The following is a 5,971-nucleotide window of genomic DNA, read 5'->3' as shown; positions in this document are numbered from 1 at the left end:
AAATGCCTCAAATATCTTATTGTATAAAATATGAAATGTGGATGTATGACTTGGTATGAGATTGAACCGAAAGGTCCGAGGAATTATGGTATAGTTTCGATATGGATGAAGTACCTAGCCTCGTTTATTGTTTGATGTTGCGAAAATTTTATTAATGGATGGTTGATGAATGCTAATGACTTACTGAGTTATAAACTCACTCGGTGTTTTCTTGTCACCCATTTTAGGTCTCTTGGACTCGTATTGTTGCGTGCTCGGAACCGTCGTTGAAGTCATCACACCGGCTGGAAACCTTTTGGTATTGTCTTCGTAGTTGAACTAGGAGAACATTTGGCATGTATAGGCTATTATGTTTTGTTGAATTGTGGGTTGTAAACTTTCAGCCATGTGAAAATGGCCTATGTGGTCGTCGAGTGGGATGCTAGAACCTATAGCCACGAGTCTTAGAAATTTTAATTTTGATAAGGTGGCCATAATTTGTGTCATGTATGATGGATGATTAGTAAGGCCAAGGTAAGATTCACGAAATTGGCATAGTCTACTGCAGTAACTGTTGCGGGCAGCAGCAGTGAGATGAGATTGAAAAATCACTAAAAATAGTATAAGTAGAATTAAATAGTGAATAAATTATGAAATTGAACCTTGATGAATCTATTTTTATATGGATGAAACGAAACGACCATATGAGCAGTATACTGAGAGATATTAAAGTTCTCGTGAGACAGGGCCAGAACGGTTTCTGGGTCCCCTGTCCCGACTTTGAAAATTTACCATAAATTATCCAGAAGGAATTAGAAGTATTGCCTTATATGTGCAGATTCCCCTTTGAGTCTAGTTTCATTATAAACAAACGGAATGAGCATTGAAGCTCTGTCCGAGAAGATATTCAGGTCGTAATGCGCGAAGGTCAGTGTAGTCGACCCCTGTAACATGGGCGACTTTAAATAATAAACTGTACCAATTGGCCCGACCAAAAATTCTAAAAATAAATCCATGGATAGACATATGAGTCTAAATTCAGGGAAAATTTACGGAATCAGTTTCCGAGTTTTGAAACTTGAGATATGATTTTTAAGGCGACAGTGATGCAGTTAGCTAGCCTGCCTGGAACAGCAATCAATATTACAAAGAGAGAAATAAGGGAAGTGAGCCCGGTAACACCACGTGTTCAAATCCGGTGACGATCTCGGGTTTGGGTGTTACATTTTATTGGTATCAGAGCTATGGTTTAGTCGGTTCTAGGACTACCATAGCGCGTGTGAGTCTAGCTATACATGCCAAATGGTTAGTGCTTAATAATGTGATGACTTCGACGGTTGAAATTTTTGTTTTGATTAGCAAATGGAACCCGGGGTAGAGAGACCCTTGGCGGATGACGTTGAAAGTGTAACGGCTGCTCCCACGCAAGGGACACCGCCTGTTGAGCCTCAGTCATCCGCGAATAATCAAAATGAAGGGGCGAAACAAGCCTTCTTCACCATGATGAATGAGTGGGTCGCGCAATATGCCCGAACCAACCCGGCTGTCCAACCATTCCCAAATTTAAATACTCCACCCCAAAGCCCGCAATGCCTCCATTCATCGATCCTGTGAGGTGAGTAAACCACCGTGGACTTGATTAGGAAGCACGGGCCGAGGAGTTCAAGGCCATAGTTCTTGATGATGCCGAAAGGGCGAATTACGCTCGATAACACCATTCGGTGTTTGATGAACTATCATGCACACCGATGAATGTCTTAAGTGTGTTATATCCTTGTTGCGGGACTCGACCTACTATTGGTGGAGGACTTTGATTTCCATAGTCCCCAAAGGAACAAGTTACTTGGGATTTCTTTCAAACGAATTTCGGAAGAAATATATTAGTCAACGGTTCATCGATCGAGCGTAAGGAATTCTTGGAGCTCAAGCAAGGCCGTATGACAAGATCTGAATCTGAACATGAGTTCGTAAGACTTAGTCGGTATGCTCGGGAGTGTGTGGCTGATGAGGTTGCTATGTGCAAAAGATTTGAAGAAGGATTGAATGAAGAGTTAAAGCTCTTGGTGGGTATTTTGGAGATAAAAGAATTTGTAACACTAGTTGAATGAGCACGCAAGGCGGAAGAACTCGGAAGGAGAAGAAGAAGGCTGAATTTGAAGCTAGAGATTATCATAAAAGATCGACGGGCAAAGCTCCGTTCTCGTGATAAAGAAGTTCGGGGAGGACACAAATAAGTCGAGGCGCATCGGGAATTTCCATTAGGGCCCGACCATTGATTTGGACTCGAGCTACTTCGGTAGCTAGTGTGGGCAATAATCATCAAGAGAAACCTGAATGCCCCAATGTGGAAGACGACACCTAGGTGAATGTTAGGGTAAGTCCATTAATAGGGCTCATTTACGGATGTGGTTGAAGGACCACTTCATTAGAGATTGCACGAGCTAGATGAGAGGAATAAGACGCAAAGTGCAAGACCTAGTGGAACGACGGTGGAGGTAGGGCCCCGAGAATTTCGGAGGTAGGGGTGGTAATCGAGAGGAGCCTCGATACGGTGTTCGATCCGAGACCGTGCTCTGCTAGAGCATATGCCATCCGCGCGCGAGAGGAGGCATCCTCCCCGACGTTATCACCGATACTTTTACTCTCTTTGATACTAGTGTGATTGCATTGATTGACCCCTATCTACTCATTCATATATATGTGAAACCTTAGCATCCAAGAAGACTCTACCGTTGAGTCTCATCGAGTTCGTAATTCGGGTGTCAAACCCTTTGGGTCAATACGTACTTGTTAAGAAAGTGTGCAAGAGATGCCCCCTAATAATTCGAGAATCTTGTTTTCCGACCGATCTAATGCTTTTGCAGTTTGACGAATTTGATGTTATTCTTGGAATGGATTGGCTCACCGTACATGAGGCAGTGGTGAACTGCAAAAAGAAAACCATTGATCTGAGGAATGCAAATAACGAGATAGTCCGAGTTGAGTCTACGGACCTAAAGGGGTTGCCAGCTGTAATGTCATCAATGATGGCTCAGAAATATGTAAGAAAGGGGTGCGAAGCATACCTTGCATATGTACTTGATGACAAAGAGTTAGAAAAGAAACCCGAATCTGTGCCGGTGGTTTGTGAATACCCGGATGTTTTTCCCGAAGAATTACCGGGTTTACCACCTGTTCAAGAGGTAGAGTTCAGCATCGAACTGGTACCTGGTACCACTCCAATTACGATAGCTCCGTATCGTATGGCATTAACGAAATTAAAGGAATTGAAGGTTCAATTGCAAGAATTGACGATTTGTTTGATCAATTAAAGGGAGCCTCAGTGTTTTCAAAGATAGATTTGAGGTCGGGGTATTATCAGTTGAGGGTCCAAGAATCGGACATACCCAAAACTGCTTTTAGAACGAGGTACGGTCACTACGAATTCTTGGTGATGTCGTTTGGGCTCACTAATGCCCCTGCGGTATTTATGGATTTAATGAATAGAATTTTCAGGCCATACTTGGATCGGTTTGTAGTTGTATTTATCGATGACATTTTGGTCTATTCGAGAGACGAAACTGAACATGCTGAACACCTGAGGCTAGTGTTGCAAATTTTATGAGATAAGCAGTATTACACAAAGTTCAGTAAATGTGAAATTTTGGTTGAGAGGGGTTAGCGTTTTGGGGCACGTGGTGTCCGTATCGGGTGTCCGAGTGGACCCGAACAAAATTTCAGCCATAGTCGATTGGAAACCTCCAAGGAATATTACCGAAGTTAGGAGCTTTTTGGGGCTTACCGGATACTATCGACGGTTTGTAAAGGGTTTTTCGATGATAGTTGCACCGTTGACAAAACTACTTCAAAAGATGTTAAGTTCGAGTGGTCGAACGCTGTCAAGAAAGTTTCGATCGACTAAAATCTATTTAACCGAGGCCCGGTGCTAGTACAACCGAGTCCGTAAAGAGTTTGTCATTTACAAATGACGCATCCTTGCTTGGGTTAGGTTGTGTGTTGATGCAAGAAGGTCGAGTTGTGGCTTACGACGAGACAACTAAAGTCGCATAAGAGAAACTATCCGACCCATGACCTTGAACTAGCGACCATAGTGTTCGCCTTGAAAATATGGCGGCATTACTTGTTTGGAGAAAGGTGTCATATTTATTCGGACCACAAGAGTCTTAAATATTTGATGACTCAAAGAGATTTAAACCTGCGACAAAGACGTTGGCTTGAGTTATTGAAAGACTATGAACTCATCATTGATTATCATTCGGGAAAGGCCAACGTGGTGGCCGATGCTTTAAGTCGTAAAGCACTGTTTGCTTTGAGAGCGATGGATGCTCACCTATCCATTTCACCCGAGGAGGTGCTAGTAGTCGAATTAGAGGCCAAACCGTTATTGATTCATCAAATACTTGAGTCTCAGAAGGTCGACGCTGAATTGGTCGTTAAGCGAGCCGAATGTGTTTCGAATGAAGAATCGGAATTTCAGATTGACAACAATGATTGCTTGACGTTCAAGGGACGATTATGTATTCCAGGAATTGAACTTGTTTCGATGATTTTGAGCGAGGCTCATAGTAGTCGAATGGCAATTCACCGGGAGTACGAAGATGTACAACGATTTGAAACGTCGGTTTGGTGGCATGGTATGAAACGAGACATCTCCGACTTTGTTTGAGATGTTCAATTTGTCAACAAGTGAAAGCGGAACATCAAGTGCCTTGAGATTACTTCACCGATCACGATACCCGAGTGGAAATGGAATCGAGTCACAATGGACTTTGTATCCGGACCGCCAATGTCGTGAGTAAGAAGGATGCGATTTGGGTCGTTGTAGATAGATTGACTAAGTCACTCACTTTGTCCCCAGACGTCGGATTTTTCAATGGACAAACTAGCCGAATTGTACGTTTCTCGATTGTGAGATTACACGGGTGCCTATTTCCATCGTGTCGGATAGAGATCCGAGATTTACCTCGCGATTTTGGAAGAAGTTGCAAGAAGCTTTGGGTACCAAGTTGCATTTCAGCACCGCCTTTCACCCCCAAACCGATGGTCAATCCGAGCGGATAATTCAGATACTTGAGGATATGTTGAGATGTTGCATCCTCGAGTTCAGTGGTTCATGGGAACGGTATTTGCCTTTGATTGAATTCGCTTACAACAATAGTTTGCAATCAAGTATTAAGATGGCACCTTACGAGGCTTTGTACGGTCGTAAATGCCGTACACCATTGTTTTGGACTGAGCTCGGTGAAAGAAAAATTTTCGGGGTGGATTTGATTAAAGATGCTGAACAAAAAGTGAAAGTAATCCGTGAGAGTCTGAAGATAGCCTCCGATCATCAGAAGTCGTACGCGGATCTGAAACGTAAAGACATCGAGTATCAGGTGGGAGATAAAGTGTTTCTTAAAGTTGCGCCTTGGAAAAAGATACTCAGATTTGGCCGTAAGGGCAAATTGAGTCCGAGGTTCATCGGTCCGTATGAAGTATCCGAACGAGTTGGACCAGTAGCGTACCGATTAATTTTACCCCCTGAGCTTGAAAAGATCCACAATGTTTTCCATGTCTCGATGCTTCGACGGTATAGGTCCGACCAAATGCACGTAATCACTCCATCGAGGTCGAGGTTCACCTAATTTGAGTTATGAAGAAGAGCCGGTTCGCATTCGATGCGTGAAGTAAAAGAGTTGCGCAATAAGAAAATCCCATTAGTGAAGGTGTTGTGGCATAAACATGGAATGGAAGAAGCCACTTGGGAACTTGAGGACTCTATGAAAGAGCGATACCCGAGCCTATTTACCGGTAAGATTTTTGGGGACGAAAATTTCTTAAGTGGGGGAGAGTTGTGACAGCCCTAAAGAGACCCTAGTCGGAAACCGGTTTCGGGACCGCTAAATCGAGTCACTAAATTATTTGAGTATGATAGTTACTGTCTAAATATGTGAATATGCATGTGTGATAATTTCTTTATTGAATTTTTGCTTAATTATAGGGGAATTTT

This window comes from Gossypium arboreum, chromosome 4 (genome assembly GCF_025698485.1).
Source record: "Gossypium arboreum isolate Shixiya-1 chromosome 4, ASM2569848v2, whole genome shotgun sequence".
Taxonomy (NCBI): Eukaryota; Viridiplantae; Streptophyta; class Magnoliopsida; order Malvales; family Malvaceae; genus Gossypium; species Gossypium arboreum.
The sequence above is the reverse complement of the archived record's forward strand: the minus strand, read 5'-3'. Positions refer to the sequence as shown.